At 36.6% G+C, this 23,560-nt stretch overlaps 1 long non-coding RNA gene across 1 annotated transcript in view; it reads left to right on the forward strand.

The window, feature by feature from the left end:
* Positions 1-13,334, forward strand: part of LOC103098481 (uncharacterized) — a 56,105-nt gene extending 42,771 nt beyond the window's left edge. The window contains exon 4 of the long non-coding RNA XR_471601.3: positions 10,710-13,334. This is a non-coding gene — a long non-coding RNA (uncharacterized LOC103098481). The remainder of the gene's footprint in view (positions 1-10,709) is intronic.
* The last annotated feature ends 10,226 nt before the right edge of the window (positions 13,335-23,560 follow it).

Genomic DNA, 23,560 nt, shown 5'->3' on the forward strand with positions numbered 1-23,560 from the left:
GCCTTTTCTTCCTTTTTATACTCCACTAATAAAATGACAGTGGACCAATTTATCTCTTCTATTCAATTACATTATATAGCTAGGGCATATTACAATGGTAAACTAGAAATCCATTCTAGAATTGTGTGAGATAGGATGTCCTTGATAGCAGAAAAGTTTTCAGTGAACAAATAGTGGAAATTGAAGGAGAACTTCTAAATTTTGGGACAATTTTAGATTCCTTTGAAAACTATTGGGTTATTATCCAAAGATTTAGAAGCCTTGAGCAAAGGAAATGAAATCTACTCATATTAGAAGTTGGCATCCAGAAAATATCATTTGGTTTTGCTCTAAAGACATGTTAGATTTTATCACATGAAAGTTCATCATTGCTGAAGTCCTACTCCAAGTTCTCCTTGTAGAATGGATATGACTGTATATGATTAAAAGGCACAGAATGAAGGTTACTCAGAGGTTATTCCAGCATAGTGCAAACTCTGTCAGGTCCTACTGAGCTAGACAAGCTTAAAGTAAGAATCTATTTATGTACTACATGCTTTTATCCATGGACCAGACTAGATAAGTACAGAGAGATTCATAATTATATTGGTCAAAGGGTGATGGATATTTTGGTCAGTGCAAACATCAAACCTTTAGGAGTCACCATTTCTCTCAGTGGAAGAAACATACACACCAAATAACTTATAGATCCTTTAAGTATTGAAGAAGTCTCATCTTTGATCCGAGTAAAATACAATATATCATAAAACTGTGTCTTTGTACCTCAAATATCCAACTGTAAAAAGTGAAAGAGATCTTCATCTAACGAATACTGAAAACACATTGATTATTACAGTTTCACATTTAACTCCTCTTCACTTTTCATCATACAAACTACTTCAAAGGAAGACGGACTAGAAAAATATTTGAAGGGTTAGCCATTTTTTAAAAAATTACATTAAGTTTTAATTCCTAAAAGATTCATCATCATGACAAACAAAATGGGTACAAATGATTGAGCATGTGCCTGGCATTTGTGTCCCTGAAATATGCATGTCAATTACAGATCCTGGTTTCCTTGAATGACTATAAATTCATTAATCTGTGTAAATATGTTTATTTTACATCAAAATATCAGTACAGCAGGATGTAGCCATACATTTCCATGTATTTCTCTCTTTACAGAGAGAAATTTTACCCATAGTACTGTCATTTATCAGTAGTAAAATGCCTCTGTCAGTATTTATACTAATTGTCATTGTTTTTCTCTTAGTATTTCTAATATTACAATTATGCATGAATCGAATTCCCTCTTCTGAAAGCCATATAGAAAATAATTGCTAAAAAGTCCTAGCTTCTGGTTCATACCTCTTCCATTTTTCTAAGGCACATGAAGTCAGTTTGTGTCTATTATGAACAACTAAGGCAGGGAATCTTCCATCTCCCCTACATTTCTATCCTTTAGCATATAGAGAAATAGGAAATAAGTTGAATTTTTAAAAAAACACTTGGGAAAATGAAATGCTGATTCCAAGGATTTTAGGCACCAAGGAATGAGTCAACAAGAATCTCTCAAATAGCAAAGATAATATAATATGATGACTTTTGTTAAATGTCAAAAGGATTTACTATAATGGAAAATTGATATATTTTAAGAGATGCTTTTGTTCAATCATCATTTTTCCAAATATTTATCATTCATATGCATTATTCCATATAGTATGCTATTCACCAGTTGCCAGGATAACCCCATTACCTTGTGAGACAGTTGTGGACAGATACTACCATAAAGCAGGAGTGTAGTAGATAATCTCTTTGAATGGTGTGTCCAAAAATGGCATACTTCCACTCAAATCCACGTTCCCCCACTTTGTTAGATTGTGAATAGTTTATACAACAGCCAAGCTTTTGTTGCTACTACCCCTGCAGATGCTGCCATATTCTTCATTCTAGGCTGAGTTTCATTTGAGAATTCAGTTATTTCCTCAGTACTTATGAATATCTAGCTTCTAGCTAATGTTGTGAAACTAGGTTGAAATTTGAAGCAATTTTTTTTCTGTGTGTAAATAATTTCCCTGCCATTAAAAATGGGCATCCTAAGCAATAGGATTTCTTTCAGAGGGCATGACTAGGGTACAACAAGAGTCAGAAATATTCCAGAATGAATAACACCAAGCTGAAATGTAAAATATAGCAAATATTTAGGAAGCAGAGGCAGGTTTCAAAGCTCAGGTCAGAAATTGGGGTCTGGAATCCTGTGAAAAACCAATATAACTAACTGTTAAAGATAAAACTATAGGAGATAATTGAATCAAAACTAAAGATAGAAGAGATCATGGTAAATAGGAGTAAGGGAAATACTGGGTTTACTCTCATAGACTACAACAGAATAAGACCAAAAAACGATTAGGTAGGGAAGCAAACATTTATCAAATGTCTACCAGGAGCCAGTAAGTGCTTTACAAAAATTATCTTATTTGATTCTCAGAACAACACATGAAGTAGGTAGTATTATTGACCCCATCATAGTTGATGAAACTCAGGAAAGTAAAGGTGAAGTGACTTCCCTAAGGTCACATGGCTAGTAAGTATCTGAGGTCAGATTTTAACTGAACTCTTTCTGATCAGATCCAGCATTCTATGCACACTAGGCAACCTTTGAAATTGCCACTACAAGCAGATAGATAACAAAAATAGCTGATAGTACATAATGTTTACTTCTCTGCCTTCCTTCATTTCATTTCAACACACATTTTAGAAGCACCTGCTGGGTGCCCAATCCTCTACTAGGATATGAGGAAGATGCAAAGTATGGCCAAGCAAAGTCTCTGATTTTATGGAAGTTATACTTTACCAGGAGTGTGACATACATATGAATAAGACATATCTATTAAATAATAAGTACACTAGAGAAGTTAGAAACAAAATGGCATGTAAACTCTGAAGTACCAAGCAAATTCAACTTATTTGCTCACCCCACCCATAGGCTTCTGATGCTCTCATGAAGATTTTTCCCCCAATGTAGAGCCCCATTAATTACATTTGCATATATCTAAAAGCAAAGAGATCATATTATTTGATCTGTATGTTTCCAGAAGAATTAGATTCAATAACAATGTCTATTATGTACAAAGATGATATTTCCTTCATCCTTCCACCTTCCTCACACTATAGAGGCAATTCTTTTTCTAATATGGATAGTGAAGTTTTATTTATCCTACTCTCACCTTCATCTTTTTATGGCCAATTACTTGTACTTTCTGGGAAAGAAATACAATATAAATAATATGAATAGCTTATATTTGTACAGTGCATTCAATCCCTGCCTCCAACTTTGTCTCTACATGCACACAATTACTGCCCTGGCTAAGACCCACTTTGCTTTGCTCACGGACAACTATAATAGCTTCCTAATTGATTCAATATCTTCTAATTTCTCCCCTTATATCCGCCCAGTTGCCAAGATAATCTTTCTATGCCACAGTCCTGATGGCTCCCTTTTACTTACAGAATAAACCATAAATTCCTCAGATTGATATTTAAAACACTTCACAGTCTGTATCCTTGCTATCTTCAGTCTTCATATTAGTCCTCATCATGTACTTTCAGGCCACTCTGAATTACTATCTATCTGTTCCCCACAAGTGCATATTCAACTTCCTACTCCTATGAATCCAAACAAGTCTTCTCCCACACCAAAAATGTTCTTGCTCTCTTTATCTTCATTTCTCAGAATTCTTATCTTCCATCTCATATCAAATACTACTTTTCTAATGAGTCCTTTGCCAACTCCCCCTTACTCTCTCCTATTCCATATTGCCTCATCTTTATTGATCCATGTATGTGTTGCATCTTCCAGGAGAATTTAAGCCCATTGAAGGCAAGGACTCATTATTCTTTATATTCCTCACACCTAACATTCTGCCTTCTAAAGTAAATAATAAATATTTGATGAATTCAGTTCCTAAAGATCTAAAATACCCTAAAATAATTTTTGTTTAGATTTTATTAGATTAGAATTGTTTTCTCATTTTTCAACTGACCCAGTACAAAATAAGTTTCATCTTTAATAAACTAAAATTTCACTAAGCCTTTTGAGATATCCTATATACTACTGAACTTGAACCTGCTTATCTCCTCCTTCTTGAGAAAACCATTAATATCATGTAGTTTTTCTTTACATTCACAGGAATCAGAATTCAGTCTCTGCTTCTTATTTTTTAGGGAAATTCACCACCAGCAGTGGTGATCACCCTAAACACTAGAATATGCTATACCTGTTGGAGATTAAATATGGACTGGAGACAAAATGGACTGGAGGAAGAGAGAGAGAGATCAGGAATATCCATTATAAGAACATTACAAACACAGGCAAATGGTTTGAACTGGTTTTCATGGTTGTAAGAAAGGTAAAGGAAAAAGTGGAGAAAAGGGAGAATAGACTGCAGAATAGGAAATGAGGGGAAGGGGAAAGGAAGGATGGACAGGAAAGGGAAGAAAAGATATTAAAAACAATCCAAAGGAAAATTGATAGGATTTGGCAAATAATTGGATGAAAGTGAAGCAAGGATGGAGGAATATAGGCTGATAGAAAGATTATATAGATAGTTCGAAAGAATCATGATTTCATCCATATGGATACTTTTCCTTCTAAAGCAGATCACAATCCCAACATGACTTCTCATCTTGGGTAATTCTTGCCCATGAAACTGACAGAAGAATGAGAGAGAAAATCCAAACATCCTCTTATGTTTCCACTCTGTTATCAGAATTTACAACTAAAGCCATGGCTGTAGACATATTGAGCATTAAAAATGGTTGGGCCCTCAGTTTCCAGGAGGGTAGGTTCTCACTCAGCATATACCTAGACCTTTTAGATGACCCAGATTGCTTACTTTCACTTTCAGCCATCTTCCTAGTTAGGGTGAAAAACAAAATCATAAGCACTTCTGCCAAACAGGCTGCCTGCCAGAGTACTCCCTGACTCCAAAAACTTCATTTACAGGCAGAGCAAAGAGACGCATTTTTCCAAAATGCTCCTTTTAGTATCTGGAGTTATTTTCCAAAGAGCAGTTCAATTAGTGTTTTTTAAATTTCTATATTAAATGAAACATTTATAGTCCCATGGTGGCCTCTAAGAATGCCATTTTTGGTAGAGGTTTTTTATAGACACAAAATCTCCTGAACTTTAATCTTTTCTGGGACAAGGGAGGAATTTCTATATCTCAGAATTAATGGATATAATAAAAAGTCCCCTACCATACAACGAGTTGGATTAAGAGATCACCCTTCAAGGCATTTCTTAATACACACTGTTTGGCAGTCCTGAGATTTACAGGGGGGCATCATCAAAGCACCCATGTAAATGGGGACATATTGACAACTCTCCCCCTCAAAGACAGAGGTGAAAAGGATTTATATGCTCCATGCACAGATCCCTTGAGAACCCAACAAGGGACTTACTTTGTTTCTTTTTTAATAGCTCCTCTTGGGGACTTTATGGACCAGTTCTCTCATCTCAAGTGTCTGATCCCAAGACATAAATTAATTTTAGATGCACCTTTTATCCATCTTGTCTGCTAAGGCAATATTCACTATTTGTTTCAGTTGCCATGGAGATAATTGACTTCCTGCAGTGGCAGGAGTCTTGTTTGGGGGTATTAAAGGGGTTTGGGTCCAGGGATTCTTTAATTTTCACACAGTGAGGGAAGCCATTTCATCAACGGAGCATTTGTATGTGTATCTTCCTTGTAATTGAAATTATTTCCTTTATCACCTTGTGAATATTTCCCTTTTTATTCTCCATCACTTGTTTTTTATGGGCTAACCTATCCATTCCAAGGGGCTGATTCTAAGTACAGCAAAGGGCAAATAGTCCATTTATTACTATTTTGTAGACTTGTTAGATACATTCTCCCAGAAGAGTATGATCTGACGAAATAGCTAAAAAATGGAGAAAATGGTGGATTATAAAACCATATCCTAGTGGAGGAAGAAGCTACATTCTATCAGGGGGCAGAAAGGGAGTTTGAATACTAATTTATACAATCAATCTCCCAGTATTCTACTTGGGCAACTCCAGAATCCACCTCTCTGGTTTATATACCTGTTCCTGGTTGTTTATAAAGAGAACTATTACATTCTGCCATAAACTGACATAATAAACAAATTGAAAGCCCCTTTTATGTCAATTTTTTTAAACTTGAAGAATAACATCAATTTACAAAACACCTGTTTCAGATAGGTGAGTATCTGAAAAATCCCATGTACCCCCTATTATTCCCTACTATTCATCCTTACCAAACATACACCCCTGTCTTACTCACTGCCTTTCTAGAAGACAATGCTTTTAAAATATACCTCTCAAAATCAGGATATCTATTACAAGTCATCCTGGAAGATCATAAGTTATGGTATTCCACATGTAAATCTACCACAACACAAAAATACCCTAAGAATTATCTAGCAGGGTGTTGGGGGTGGGGAGGGTCGTTGCTCAAAATGAACACAAAAAAAATTTTGCTCTTCATATCCCCATGACCAAAAGAAAAATAAATGTAGAAATCAATGATGAAAATGGAAATCTTTAGGAGCAATAATAGTGGAACAAAACTCTGAAAATCTACCTCAGTTTTTTTTTAAGTGCACAGCACAAAATCAATTTGCAGTGACCCTGAGAACCAGCCTCCCCCACCACAAGACAGCTGGTGAAAAAGGGATGAAAACCAATTCTGTTTTGTCTGTTTTGCCTTCCAAAGATTTTAGGGTGTCTTTGAGCTCTGGATCTTTTGAAGTCAGCTTTCCAAATGCTTATCAATAGCATTGTCTACTTTTTGCAGTAATGGCTTTTAGCCTGAGCTGAGCACATATCATGAATCACTCTCTTCTTCGCCTCCATTTTGTCTTTACTCATCATTTTTCTCTCCCTTTCCCTTGGACTCTGAAGACATATCAGGATCTTCCATGGTCTCAGTTGTGAAATCCTGCTCCCCCAGGCAAGGGGTAAATAGGCTGGAAAAGGGTGTACTCAGGTAAAAGGGGGAGCAGAGGGTCTCTTAACTGTTTGCCTCTGAAGCCCTGCTTCCCCTTGCTTCCTCACTCTCTCTTCCGTTACTCTTTTCCTGAATGCTGACTACATATGGTTAGGACTCCTGAGCCTGGAGCAAATAGGTGCATTGTGCCTCTTTACTTCCCACATCTTATGCTCAGTCTTAAAAGAGATTATTTTTTCTTTTGTGTTTAACTACATTTGAATCCTCTGGAGTTTTTTAAATAAGCTGAAACATGATAAACATACCAGGAGGTTGACCAAAAAATCTCCCAGATTGATGATTTTCGATATATCGCTTCAACTGTTCTTTATAATGTCATAGATTAGGTTGCCTATATATTAATTGAAATAGACCATTATGCTTTGGTTTTTAAATGAATGTAAATCAGCAAATCTAGTCTGCAGACCTAAAAAGATTATTCCATTTAACCTAGGGAAAATTCACTGAATGCTTCCTATTATTCAATTGTCTATATATGTATATAAGCGCAGGTATGCATATATGCACATGAGCACACATGCATGTATGTCTATCATATATATATATACACTACACACACACACACACACACACACACACACACACACACACACTTGATTTGATCTCCTCCTCTGACATATGCTTGCAGTGTCACATAGACTTTCATTGCCCTAGAGAGCTCTCAAAGGCTATAAGTTATGGAAATGTCACTAATCTGATTGGGGAGGAGTTTCCTACACTACCACAATCACAGGTCAAGTCCAAAAAGAAATGTAGACATTATATAGCTAAAAGCCTATGGTTTATGTCCATCAGAACTTCCCCCATCAAGATTCTTATCTTCAATATTAATTTGGGAGATCAGTCCTAGCAGGTCCACTGAGGAAGATAGAGGCAATGTGTTAAAATAAAAAGAGGGCAAACTTTGATGTTAAAGGACATAGTTTCAAATCACACTTTGCTTATTATTTATGGGACCTTGGGCACATCTCTTAACATCCGTGAGCCTCATTTTCCTTATCTGAAAAATCTAGACTAGATCACCTCAAGGTGTCCTCTAATTCTAGATCTGTGATACTATGACTTACTCAAAGTTACCCAAGAAGTAAATATCAGTGAAAGTTTGAATTCCTGCTGCCCAACCTAACACTATCCACTATGCCAAGCTATCTTACCTCAAAGATAAATGGACAGATGTACAGACAGACAGACAGGGATATATTGAGAGATAGATGAAAGATTGATGGATGAATGGATGATGGATTGATAATAGAGATATGTCTCTAGTTATATATAAATATACAAAAATATAATTTTTCACCAAATCTCTGATGTTATTGTTATAGGGACCTCCAGATGAGAGTATTCTTTGATCAGTGGCTTTTCAGTGACTTTGCATCCAAGACTGTTTCTTGAAGAACTGAAAAAATAATAATTTATTTGAAATCCAAAGTCAAGAAATATCAGAAGCAACATCTGAATGTAGATCTTCTAGATGCTAGATATAGAGACTAGTTCAATAAATGTATGAAGAGATTCTCCTCTGAAAATTATCACTCATCAGGGTGAATAGCAGACAGTAAGAATTTACACTATGTTTCAGTGCAGCATGTCCAATAAGAGTGCCATAAGTTTCTAAAGAGATTTAAAGTAAGATTTTGAAAATATATGATTATTTTTTAAAAAAGAAAAGAAAATACATGACAAATTTCATTAATACATCTTGAAATATATAATCTTAATATTCAACATTCTTAGAGGAAAGTTGTCTAAACAAAGTTCTTGTTTTAACTAGTTTGAGTGTTAAACCTCAAAACACTGTATATGAAAATTAGTTTTCTAAAAATTCTGATTGGGAAGAACACATTGTCATATTTTAAGGTCAAATTACATCAGCTTCTTTCCAGTAAAAAAAAAAAAACTTTAACATTGTACTAAAATGCTAATATATTTAAAACCTCAGAGACCCAATATCATGATCTTTCAGTATGATTTACTGAAGATGAAATGGATGATATGCAACAGCCTTTAAGTACCCAGTTTTTTTTATTCAGAAGGGAAAAATGATTTCCAGGAGACATTCTTTGGAGGGAGAAATTCAACTTATGATTAGTGAATTGAAACTTATGGTTTAAAATGCCAACATGTGCAAAAGTGGGGTCTTAGTTCACCATTATAGATAGGGGTATATATATACATAGCTCTCTGTAGCACAGCATGATTCAGGAATGCTATACTCATTTTATGACTGCAATTAAGGAGACAGGCCCAAGAAACAAGAGCCGTTTCCTTGGTTTCCTTACTTTCTTTTTCTTTTCTGTTTATTCAGCACCAATTCTATACCCAGTACTAATATGGATTTAACAAGCTCCAGGGAAAGTCTGTTTGTCTAATAAATGTTTACAAAGTAATCACCTTTGACCAGATAATTTTTTGTCATGCAAAACACACTTCCATATTTGTCATTGTAATAAGAACACACTCAAATATAACCAACCCACCTCAAAAAAAAAATCCATAAATACACTGATGTGAAAGATATACTTTGATCTGCATTCATCCAACTCCAATGCTCTTTCTCTGGAGGTGGATAGCATTTCCTGCATTGTATCTTTCAGGATTGTCCCAGGTCATTGCATTGCTAAGAAAAGCCAAGTTTTCACAGTTGATCATCATACAATGTTGCTGTTATTGTGTCTAATATTCTCCTAGTTCTGCTTATTTTGCTCTGCATCTGTTCCCACAGATCTTTCCAGCTTTTTTTCTGAAATCCTCTTGCTTATCATTTCTTATAGCATACTAGTATCACCAACATGTACCACAATGTGTTCAACATGTACAACATGTACCACAAATATTCCCCAATTGGATATCCCTTCAATTTCCAGTTCTTTGCCACTACAAAAAGAGCTGCTATAATTTTTTTTTATGCAAGTAGGTCCTTTCCCTTTTTATTTTTACTATTTCTTTGGGTTATAGGCCCAGTGGAGATATTACAGGATCAAAGGGTATTCAGTTTTATAATTCTTTGGGCATAGCTCCAAATTGCTCTCCAAACTGGATCAAAATTGGATCAGTTCACAACTCTACCAACAACGCATTAGTTGAAACAGGCACTTTGCAGGGAGGTCTAAGGCCACCTCTCAAGGAACTTCATTTCCTTTTAAGATGTTTTCTTTAAAACTAAGTATAATTCACTTTTTTAAAAAAATATCCCAATGACTCCCTTAATTAAGTAGAATTCAGTCCTGTAACAAATAAGTTCAAGCAAAAACAAGTCAACACATGGTCTTTCCCAGTACCCTCTGGTAGCTGGAAGGTATGGTGGAGAGAAGAATTGGCCTGGTGACAGAAAAAAACCAAAAGTTCAAATTATCCCCCAGACACTTAGTAGTTGTATAACACTCACTTAAGCCATTTACCTCTATTTGTCTTAGTTTCCTTAACTGTAAAATGGGGATAAATAAAGCGTCTATCTCATAGGATTGTTGTGAAGCTCAAATGAGATGATAGTTGTACTCAGTGCCTGGCGCAGAAAAGGCAATATATAAATTCTTACTCCCTCCTCCCCTCTTTTTCCCTTCTTCCTCTCCTTCATTCAGCTCCTCATGCCTTACTCTCTCAGATGACCAGAATCTATTATGTATATATCATATATAATTAAACATTTGTGTGTTTTCTTCCTCTCTCTCCCTTTAGAATGTAAGCTCCTTAAGGGTAAGGACCATCGAGAGACTTGGCCCAGTGCCTAGAACTTGGGAAACAGTTATTAAAAATGTGTTTCCTGCCTAGCTGCTGTCCGTCCTGTCTAAAATGTATGCCTCATTCTGCACCTGCAGCCTGTCGCCTCCTTGCTCCATCATTATTGCCCCAAAGTTACCTTTGGTGACTGCACTGAAGGAGCTCTCCAAAGAGATACATCAAATATATAAATCTCGGAGACAAAAAGTAATATGTCACTTGTGCCAAATGTGCAATACAAACTAAGTGTCACCGGAGGGAACAGAAAGGGTCAGCTATTCCCAGGGCTTTGACTAAATACAATTTGTGCATATTTCCTGAAAGCTGAGATGAAACTTCTTTTTCAGTGACAAAGTTTAAATCTGCAGAGGGACTTGTCAGCAGCAGTGGCAGATGTTTGGGGCCCTGCGCTATGAAGATGGAGAGTTAATGACTACAGGTGGTTATTATACCAAAATGACAAAAAAAAAAATCCATAAAAACCCTGAGTGTTTTCTGCTAGCTGTGCTGGCATATTTTCAAACACCAAGAAAGGTTGCTTTCATAAATTATCTTTCGAGTTGATTTCCTATTGCTATTTATGCTATGGAAAAGTCTTAAGGAACACTCACACCACCATCGGTATTTGGGCTTATTGGGGAAAACAGGTAAGGAGCGTTGCTCAATGGCATTCGGGAAGTTTCTACCCTGGAGATAGCAACTGTGAACCCTGGTCTCCCGACGGATACGAAGCGGTCTCCGCAGAAACCCGAACAAAGTTCTGAGGTTACCCAGGGAGGAGATGCTCCAGAAGAACTTGCTGGTGGATCTAGTCCGCGATTACCTCTAAGCTTCTCCACCTGAGACTGAAGGCGGGTATCCAGAGCTGCCGCGGAGGCGTCTAGCCTCCGTAGAAGGCTAAATGCGCACAGGTCACTCTGGAACAGAAAGTAGCAGTGAGGGATCTGCCATTCCCAGAGAAAGGTCCTGTGCAAACAGACCCCGCATCAGGAGGAAGAAGCTTTAGTCCAGAGCCTCTTGCCGTCCATGTGCCCTCAGACAAGTCTCTGAACTACTCAGAGATCCGTTTTCTTTATATAGAAAATGGATGTGTTCTAAAGTCCCTTGCAGCTCCAAATCCATGATTTTGTATTGTTGTTCAGTTATTTCAGTTATATCTGACTCTGTGACCCCATTTGGGGTTTTCTTGGCAAAGACACTGAAGTGGTTTGCCATTTCCTTCTCCGGCTCATTTGACAGCTGAGGGAAATGAGACAAACAGGGTTAAGTGACTTGTCCATGGTCACACAGTTAGTAAGTGTGTGCCCACATTTGAATTCAAGTCTTCCTGATTCCAGGCCCAACATTCTGTCCACTGTGCTGCCTCACTGCCTCTGATTCTGTATTGGACATATAGCCATACATGTACTCCTAAAATTCCATGTACTTGAACTAAGTAGGAATACCCATAAAAAGGAATAGAAGAGAGTCACAATTGGGATTATATTTAAAAGTGAATCCTGACTCCCTCCTTTAAATCCAGTTTAATTTTTTAAAATTTTATTTAATTAAGAGAATTTTTCCATGGTTAGATGATTCATGTTCTTTCCCTCCTCTCCTCCTACCCCTCTTCTGTAGCCAAGGGGCAGTTCAGCTGGGTTTTACATGTGTAATTGATCAAGAACTACTTCCATATTATTGATATTTGCACTCAGGTGATCATTTAGAGTCTACATCAACAATCATATCCCCTCAACTCATGTGATCAAGTTGTTTTTCTTCTCCATTTCTACTCCTACAGTTCTTCCTCTGAATGTGGATAGCATTCTTTCTTGTAAGTCCCTCAGACTTGTCCTGTATCATTGCATTGCTGCTAGTAGAGAAGTCCATTACATTTGATTGTACCACACTGTGTCAGTCTCTGTGTACAATGTTCTCCTGGTTCTGCTCCTTTCACTTTGCATCAATCCCTGGAGGTCATTCCAGTTCACATGGAATTCCTCCAGTTCATTATTCCTTTTTGCACAATAGTACACCATCACTAATAGATACCACAATTTGTTCAGCCATTCCCCAATTGAAGGGCATCCCCTCATTGTCCAATTTTTTTTGCCACCACAAATAGCATGGCTATGAATATTTTTGTATAAATCTTTTCCCTTATTATCTCTTTGGGGTATAAACCCAGCAGTGCTATGGCTGGATCAAAGGGTAGGAAATCTTTTAAAGCCCTTTGAGCATAATTCCAAATTGTCATTCAGAATGGTTAGATCAATTCACAACTCCACCAGCAATGCATTAATGTCCCTATTTTGCAATACCCCCTCCAACATTCATTGCTTTCCTTTGCTGTCATTTTAGCCAATCTTCTAGATGTGAATTGGTATTTTGCAGTTCTTATGATTTTTATTTTTCTAATTACAAGAGACTTAGAATACTTTTTCATGTGCTTATTGATAGTTTTTATTTCTTTATCTGAAAATTGCCTAGTCATGTCCATTGCCAATTTATCAATTGGGGAATAGCTTGATTTTTTTATACAATTGATTTAGCTCCTTATATATTTGAGTAATTAAATGTTTGTCAGAGGTTTTTGTTATAAAGATTTTTTCCCCAATGTGTTGCTTCCCTTCTAATTTTGGTTGCATTGGTTTTGTTTGTACAAAAACTTTTTTTTAAATTTAATATGGTCAAAATTATTTATTTTATATTTTGTAATCTTTTCTAACTCTTGATTGGTCTTGAAATCTCTCCTTTTCCAAAGATCTGACAGGTATACTATTCTGTGTTCACCCAATTTACTTATAGTTTCCTTCTTTAATACAGTTTAATTTAATTATTAAGCACCTACTGCATGCAAAATACTAAATGTAGGGGACACAAAGGCATAAGGAAAGACATTCTAGGATGGGAGCTGGGGTTAGGGTTAGAATATGGTATTTTTAGAGATAAGTCTGTGCAAAATATTTTAGGATGGAAAAAATTAACAGGATCATAAAAGTTTCCTAGAGGAAGTAATTTAAACCTCAGTTTAAGACTTGAAAGAAAATTAAGGATCCTAAGAGGAGAAGGTGAGAAAAAATTGCATTCTAAGCCTAGGGGGAACCTATGGATGTATGTAGAGCCATAGAGTCTGACCAGGTATGGTGGAATTCCCAGGCACATCCAACCTACTCTAGGGCACAGCCCTAATCAAAGGTGCAGAGAAGAGACATGGTAATGATTGCATCCGAATTGAAAGTATGGAGGGATGCCTTTTAGAGGCAAGATGAGAACCCAGTTCCTTGTCCCCCATCTCCACTATAAGCACAGTAGCCCTTGCTTCTTACTCATCCCCTACATGATAGCCCAGGTATTTTCAAGGCCAATACAGTGTTGTCCCCAAACTTCCCCTGCCCCAAACAATGAACTTCTCCTCTTCACAGGCTTAAGATGCACTGAGAGTTCACAAATCTAATCCTCAACTTCATCTGCCCCAGTCACTTCATGATTTTTCAAAGATCACCATCAGTGGCTAAGCCATCTGATCTACAATTTTGGTCACTACCCTGGGATGAAGTTCATCTAGGTCTGATTACATATATTTGTTGTGGTTAGACAACTACTCTTCTTACAGCTCTTCATTTATATAGGGTTTCAATTCCCTGTTGAGCATTTTGTCTTGTATTCTGCATTCTGAAGATTGCTCTCCTTGACAAAGAAAATAGAAAGAAAATAAGAGTTGAGTCATTCTACCTTCTCTCTTTTGATCCTCCTGTTATTATCCCATTCACCATAAGGAGCTCTTCTAGTCTGTATTTGACCTTCCTAGAATTATTCAGAGATCAAACAAAAATACAATGTGTATTAAAGTACTTTGAAAATGATAAAGTGCTATTGGTCATGATTCTAGAAGCAAAGGCCTATAAATGAGAACAAATACACAATAGTGACCTGGTTCTATTGGGAAAATGTTAGAAGTCTTAAAGTCTAGCCTCAGCTGAGTCTGGACATGAAATGCAAAGCAGCAAGAATGGAGATTTGAAAAGCTATGTTGGTCACAACAGGTAGGTCAAAGAGAAAATAGGATGATTAGTCTGGGAGGATGAGATCATGTTAACAGAAAGACCAAAGGAGAGGTTGTGTCATGGCTCACATCAGTCATCTCAGAATGATCTGGAACCCAGGGGCTCTGCTTCCAATTATCCAGCAGGAAAGGGCAAGATAAAAGAGAAAACATCTAGCCTATGGAATGATGATCTTAATATCCCACTAGTCACATGATCACCACCTAGAAAGTAATGGGATTTAAATCAAGCAAAATCAGCATCTCAAAGGAGGTATTTTTATGCATATTAGTTCTAAGTGGAAAAGGACAGGTTAGAAAGATCAGGAAAAGGTAAATATAGGCTCATTTGTTAGCAGGTCAAGTGAGCAATCCAATATCTTTTTTGTAAAACCCTTATCTTTCATCTTAGAATCAATACTGTGTATTGGTTCTAAGGCAGAAGTGCTAGGAAGTGTCTGAGGTCAGATTTGAACCTCCAGGCTTGACTCTCAATCCACTGAGCTATACCCAGCTGCCCCAAAAATCTTTTTCTTTACCATGGAAGATTGGGGAAATAAGCAAGATCTTGTGTTCAATATTCTAAAGACTTAGAATCAAGCCAAAGAGAGACTTCTATGAAAAAAAAAATCTAATTACATTGCCAGGAAAAAGTAATGACTAGATAGGCTAAATTCTGTCTGGTGACAGTGGTGACTGCTTCTTCTAAAGCCTGGTTTCAGTCCTATGCACATGCATAGTGAATTATTCAACAGAAGCTGGCAGAAACATTCTTATTGAACACCAGATGTTGTCTTCTATAGCTATTGGATCTGGTCATACAGTGAAAACAAATTAGTGACATCTCTGGGAACACTGCAGCAGGAGACTGAAAGGGGGAGGTAATGGACCTTTTGACTTGCTCTTCCCTCTGTCCATCAATAGAAGCCAAAAAGTTGGAGGGTATGAGTCGATGTTAATACTTGCAGGATGATCTGGCCAAATCAACATCTCTCTGGCTCCCAGAATGGAATTGTGCTGTCTCTCACAAATAGTAGGAAAGGGCTAGCTTTCTGTAATGTTTCATTCTGCAAACAACTTGGGGGCTAATGTGTACCACACAGACCAAACTGAACATGTAAATTAAAGCTTTAAGGCACAATGTCTAAGTATTTCCCAGCTGTGTGTGATGTTTCTGTGTCACTAATAAATTAAAAATGTCTTAAAGAGGGTTTGTTAGAAGCAGACTATCAAAGCTTTCCATGAACTTACTTTTCTCATTTGATCTCTGTCATTTTCAAAAAAGAAATCTTAGCTATGAAAATATCTGACACAACTGCAATTTTAAACTTAGAACTGGGGTTGTGGGAAAAGATACAATTTTTTAACATGCAAGTGATGATTTTGGGTTCATATTTATTTCACAGCAATTACTCATTGTGGCAAAGAAAGAGGAATAGAGTAAAAGCCTGAGATCTCTAGCATCTCCATGCTGGTCCAATTTGGATCTGATTTCGTTGCTATAGCATCTTTTCACCCAGAAATTCTAAACATCAGTATTTCCACTGCCTCTTCCAAAAGACAAATCTTGTCATTTCTCTTCTAAATGGGGAATGGGGTAAAGGAGTGAGACTTGTTTCTCTGGATTTCTCATTTCAGCAGTTAAGTTTTTAAATCACCATACTAAGTATAGCATGAAACTCCAAGAGAATAGAGGATGCCTGACAACAAGGAACTTACTATCTAACAGAGGAGGTAAGACAATATACAAATAACTGGAATACAAAAACAAGTCATAGCATAAAATTCAGTTCAATAGCATTTAAAAGCTTACAAAGAATTTTCCTTATAGGAACTCAAGAAAGGTAAGTAAGGAATGAAGAACAAAACAACTTTCCATTATTTCCATTTCCATTATCTGATTTTTACAGAGGAGCAAAATGTGTCTCCAAGACTTGCCCAGATTTTCTCTCTCTCTCTCTCTCTCTCTCTCTCTCTCTCTCTCTCTCTCTCTCTCTCTCTCTCTCTCTCACACACACACACACACACACACACACACACACACACACACACACACACACAGAGGTATTGAGGGTTAGAGCTGGAATACAAAGGAAAGTCTCTTGGGGTCCTAAAGTCAGTTCAGCTCTTTGTCTATCACATTGCTGCTACCTCTCCTAATTGCAAAGTGCTAATGAGAATTCTAAAGAGGGAGAAAATACTTTTTTGCTGAAAAAAATCAGGAACGGTTTAATGGAAAAGATGCCATTGGAGTTGGGCTTAAAGGATGTATTTTAACACGTGAAAATAGTTGAGATGGGGAGGAAATGCTGGATATAGAAAGTAGTTTGACCAAAGTCACAGATGTGGGGAAGGAGATGTGACTTACCTAGTGAAACTGTATAGGATCTTTCTATCATGGACACAGACATCTTACTAGTCATCCAAGTTTGCAACCTTGGAATCATCCTTGACCTTTCATGCCCCCTAGAATGACCTCTAATTTCTCTCTTTCTGTACTGAGCCCATTCACTCACCCAGATTTTTTAGCCTGGGGGTGTCCTCTACTCTGCCTTCCTCCCAAGCAATTCAGGGTCCAGATTTTGTCATTTCTACTTTCATGTCATCCCTCATATACAACCCTCTTCCCATTACTGCCTCCTGACTGGTTTCCCAATTTCTAGGCTCTCCTCTGTCTTATCCATCCTTCACACAATTATGAAAATAATCTTTCCTGTTCATAAATCAAACCATGTCACTCCTCAGTTCAAAACATTTCTGAGGCTCCTTATCACTACCAGGATAAATCTAAATTCCCCACATAGGCATCTAAAGTTCTTCACAATCTAATTCCAGTCTACCCTTCCAATAACAACTTGCTATAGTAACTCACACGCACACACACACACACACACACACACACACACACACAGAGAGAAATAGAGAGAGAGAGAGAGAGAGAGAAATAGAGAGAGAGAGAAATAGAGAGAGAGAGAGAGAGAGAGAGAGAGGAGAGAGCACCTACTATAAGACCATCATTGTGCTACGAACTTTTATAAATATTATCTCACTTTGATATTCACAACAACCCTATAAGGTAGGTGCCATTATTAACCCCATTTTACAGGTGAGAAAAATGAGGTTGAAAGAGGTTAATTGATTTACCCAAGGTCAACCAGCTAGTGAGTGTCTGAGTCAGAATTTGAAATCTGGTCTTCCTGTCTCCAGACCCAGCACACTATCTAGCTTATTCCTAGACTCATTACACATAGTCACTTCAGAAGTCCTCAGTTCCGACCAAACAGATCTGTTTGTTTTTCCTACACAAAAGAATTCGATCTCCTTCCTCTTAATCTTTGCACATGATGTCCTTCGGATGCAGCCACTCTTCTCCTTTGCCTCTTATAATCTTTAGTTTCTTTTCTCAGGTGACTTATCTATTTCAAGAAGTCTTTTCTCCTCTCCCTAAATTTAATATTATCTTTCTCCTGAAATTACTTTACTATTTCTTCTCTGCATGAAACTTTTACAAGTCCAATAAAACATAAACTTCTTAGAGATAAAAATTAATTTTTGTTATCATCTTTGAATTGCAAGTGCCAAGCACAGTGTCTTGCACATAATTGTTTAATGAATGCTTGATGAATAAATAAATGAATATATCTGAAAAGGTGGATTGGAGCCAGACTACATGGCATGTTTAATACTGAAATGGAGATTTGAGATTTGATGCATAAACAACAGACAGTCACTGAACATTTTAGAGCAAGGGAGTAACATTGTTAGTGCTGTTTTAGGAAGCTTAACTGTAGTAGCAGTGTATATGAAGAATTGGAAGGATTCAGACATTTAAAACCAAGAGATACTAAAGGGGACAATTTCCATAGTGGAAGCAAGAGGTAATAAGGGCCTGAACTAGGTTTGCAACAGAAATGGAAAGAAGAGGGCAGATTTGAGAGTCCAGAAATAGAATAGACAGAACTTGGAAGTTGACTGTGGAACACAAGGCAGAGGGAGCAGTCAAAGATAACTCCCAAGGTTTTTAGCACAGGAACTGGGAAAATGGGAAGTCAGGAAAATGAACAGTTTCCAAGAAGAAATATGTATTTGGAAACATTAAGTTGAAAACATTTGTTTTTGCAAGCAATGGAGCTCTGTCTGTCAATCTCTAAATTTCCTACTACTGTTAATTGTTTTAAAGCAAACTAACACAAAAAAAATAGTTAAATCATAGGCAAATGTTCAGAAAAAATAATGACTTTGAATTTAAATGCTTTTGTAGGTATTTTATAATTGTGGATGACTCATTGAACCAGAACTATTTTCAAATCTTTTAGAACTTTAAGACAATGACCCCTACCTTTTGCAATTATGGAATTGTTTTGTGTCCTCATATCAAAAAACTCAATAATCCTTGCGAGATAGAATTAATGATACATCAATGAAAATTGGCCAAGCATGTAATCAGCTCCTAGGGCATCAGTGAAGTTTCCAGTGACAGGGAAGCTCATTTGGCCTCCAGGATGAGGGAAATCTTCAGGTTTAGGACTCTTTGGAAAAGCTTAAGAATACCTGATGAAAGTTTATTTGCCTAAATAGGGACTAAAATCAGAATTTTAGTGTAGCACGTGGGCCAAGTGCCACTCTCCGTTGTCACTAAGTCCTAAAAGTAAGCTATGGGTTGTTGCCATCTTTTTGGAGGAAGCTAAGTGACACAGTGTCCAGAGTAATGGACTTGGAGTCATGAAGACCCGAGTTCAAATATGGCCTGAGATACTTCCTGAGTGGTCCTGGGTAAATAACTTAGCATCTATCTGCTTCAATTTCCTCAACTATAAAATGGGGATAATTATAAGAGCTACCTCACAAGGTTTTTATGAGGATCAAATGAGATAATATTCGTAAAGTGCTTATGTAAATTATAGTGCTTGACATAGTGGTTGTCCTTTCTTCCTATGGTACTCATTTAAAAAACAGAGTTACAAAAACAATTCACTCTCTTTGACATAGTAATCCAATACTAGGATCATACTACTATAAGGATATTATTTGGGGGAAAGGAGTACAGAATTATCTCTCTACAAAAGATATTTCTATTGGCATTGTTTATAAGGGGGAAATCATAAACAACCTATCTATCTAGTGACCAGGAAATTGCTGAATAAATTAGAGTATACATATATAATGGAGTATTAAAATACCAACAAAAAATGAAAAGCCAGAACAGAAAATGGGAAGATTTTTCTGAAGTAATGAAGAATTAAGAAACTAGAGACAATCCATATCATTATAACAATAAAAGCAACAACGAAAACCATCATAGTGAGCAGAACTTTGTGTCATGATTGGATTCAAATCCTATTTCTGATATATTTGGCTGTGTAACTGTAGGCAAGTTGCTTAACCTTTCAGTATCAAAGCATCTATGGAAGACTGAATTGTGGCTTAGGTATACATAGGCATTGGAACAGTGAGTATCCTTCTTTCTACAAAGGTAGTAAGTAGCAGAATATTAATTCAAACCTAAGTCCCTTGACTACAATTCCTTGTTGTTTCTGTTAAGTCATTATAGCAATAGCCATTGGTCTTCCTTCCCTTTATTCTGGTTATTTTCAAGGTTTCAGAGAAAATAAAGCAGCTTCTTCCCTAAAAGTTTATGGCTCCTTGATCTAAACTAAAAAGTAGTCTTGCAGAAGTATAGGGTAGTGCCAAGGGAGTAGATGCTACACCTTTAAATCTCTACTTTACTCTCATGTTGTAGCTTACCAAGAAGGAACTTTTACTCAACAAGAAAGGGCTCATTTCCATGAAACTGAAAATTTCCAAGAGAAATTTTTCCCCAAAGTCCCACAAATGTTTTTTTTTTCCTTCTCAGAGCAGACTTACCCATCCCCAATACTGAGAGTGAAATAAAAAGGGGTGAACTTTGTCCTCTCTGGATAAAGCATATTTTTCCCTCTCACTTTTCTACTGATCTCATAATGTTTACAAGAACACACTATGACACCGGTGGTGGAAAATCTGATACCATCAGCACAAGTTGAACAAAATGAGAGGGAAAAAAACCCCAAGCCCATCTGGACTTCCATATGTTCTGTAGCCCAGAGGCTAATATAATTCTTTGAATGTTGGTTATAAAGCAATGCGATATGTATAACTGCTACACAATGAGCTTATGCAGAACAATCCTGTTTCCACTCAATAAACCATCGGAAGAATTAAAGGACAATCAGCTCCCAATTATATGTGCATAGGTCATTCAGTTGTGCATGGTCTCTGTAGCTGGTTATCCATACACCTGTGGGAGCTATTTACCTTCACATACCACTCTCAGCACAGTTTCCTCTCCAGCTAGTTGGGTCTTAAGTTCTCTGCTTCCCTGCTTTCAACCTGGTATGATCCCTTGCCCGAAACCCCTCTGCCATTCAACACTTTCCAGGACAATTTTACCCTTCCCTAATGAGTCTATCAAAAGCCACTGACAGTGAGTACTAGAAGATGGTGACATAGAAATCAATCTAGAGACAAGGTCCCAATTAAATGACAGACACAACAGGTAAAATGTCACCCTCTCAGGTTATACATGCTAAAGGTCTTCACATAGATAAATAACTGAACATCCAATCAGATGCCAAACAAATTTTCTTCATGCATCGATGTGACACTATCATTCCCCTTTCAGAAAGTCTTCAGAATCCATCTATTACATGCCCAGAAAAATTCAAACTAATTTACCCAGCACTGAAGTCCCACCCAAATCTAGTGCCACACTCTCTTTTCAATACTCTTCCTGTCTATGCCGCACTTGCAACAAATATTTATTAATTATTAAGTATAGAATGGAAATCACTATGCTAAATATAGGTGTAAATAAAAAGTTTAGAAAAAACTCAAGATCTCTATGAAGTTTATATTTTTAAGAGAATAAGACAAAAACACAATAGAGTTTTTCAAAATAATATACTATGTGGGCTAAAACAGGAAATTTACTGACCTAGGAAGATTTCATGGAGAAATGATATTTGAGTGGGACTTTAAAGAATGGGTAAGAATTCATTGGTCAAAATGAATGGAGGGGAAAAAATTAAGAATAAAGAGCAATATGAGAAATTCACTAAGGTGGTGAAGCAGGAGGTATGTTTCAGGGCACAGAGTATTTCCAATTTGATTGGAACACAGAATTGATGGAGAAGAATAATAGTCATATTAAATTATCATTAAATATTGGACAATAGGATTGGAATTTTATTCAGTAACCACTAAAAATCCATTAAAGCTTTGGACAAAAATATGATGTGTCCTTATCAATACAAAACAAAGATAATTCTAGCAAAGTTTTTAAGGACAGATTTTAGGTAGGAGAGAAGGGAGGCAAGAAGTCTATTAGGAGGTTATTGTAATAGTTCAAAGTGTTGAGAACAAGAATAGAAAGTAGAAAGATCTGAGAATCTCAGAGCTCATTAGCCATTTAGTCTAACTCCAGTCTGAAAAAAGAACCCCCAAAATTTTCATCCAACTGTGTTGCTTGAAAATTTCCAGTGAGGATGAAGCTACCTACTACCACCCATTCCACTTTTAGACAAATAAAATTATTAGAAAATTCTTGTCATTAAGCCTAAATTTATCTTCTATCCTTTCTACCCACTGACCCCAATTTTGCTTTCTGGGGCCAAAAAGAGCACATATGGTGCCTCTTACAAAAACAACCTTATTAATACTCAAAAACAGTTCTCATTACTCTTTCATTTGAATATTCCCAGGCCCTAATATGACATAAACTTAGGACTCTTCACCATCTTGGCTACTGATTTTTTTCCTCTTAAACTGTATCACCAAGAACTGAACTTAGAACTCCATATGTGGTCTAATTCATCTAATAGATATAAAAGGGCTTTCCCTTCTTTGTGACAAAAGCTATGCCTCTTTTCATACCAGCCCAAGAACATGTGAGCTTTATTGGTTACCACATCACACTGCCACCACATGTGAAATCAGAAGAATGACGACTACTTAACCATACCTTCTCAATCTTGTACTTGTGAAGCATTTTTGTTAACCCAACTGTAAAACTTTATATTTATCCCTAACAGATTTATCTTATTATATTCAGCTGGATTCTTTATCCCATTAAGAAATTTTTGGATCCTCATTCAGTTCTTTAGTTTGTTTTCTACTCTTCCCAGGTTGATGTTATCTGCAAAGTGTATAAGTATATATCCCTTCATTCAAGTCACTGATAAAATTATCAAACAGAACAGGGCCAAGTACAGATATCTGAAACACTCTAGACATTAAACTATTAATAATTAATCTTTGAATACAGTCATTCAGCCATTTCTAAATCCACATTTTTTCATTATTTTATAGATCACAAGTCTCCAACTACTCCACAAAAATAAAATAAGATACTTTCTCAAATTATTTGTTTAAAGTCTCTTTATCTAATAGTTTAGTAAAACTTTTAAAAATGGCAAAACCTTTTCTTCAGTCAAATCATTATATGACTTGAAAAATCTTTATATGATGTTTTCCTTTCAAGATGTTCATTCATCACCTTTTTAATGATCTCTTCTCAAACTTTCCCAGGAACTGAAATAAAGCTCGCCAACCCACAGTTGTGCTCTCAATTCTACCTTTTGGAAAATTGGAACATTTGCCCTTTTCTTTAGTCCAATGATATCTACTTCTCTCAGTCACTATATTCTTCCAAATATCACTGACATCGACCAAGTAATCACATCCACCAATTCTTTCAAGGATATAGTTCCAATGAGCCAGATGATTTGAATTGATCAAGGGCAACTAG

This window comes from Monodelphis domestica, chromosome 8 (assembly GCF_027887165.1).
Source record: "Monodelphis domestica isolate mMonDom1 chromosome 8, mMonDom1.pri, whole genome shotgun sequence".
Lineage (NCBI taxonomy): Eukaryota > Metazoa > Chordata > Mammalia > Didelphimorphia > Didelphidae > Monodelphis > Monodelphis domestica.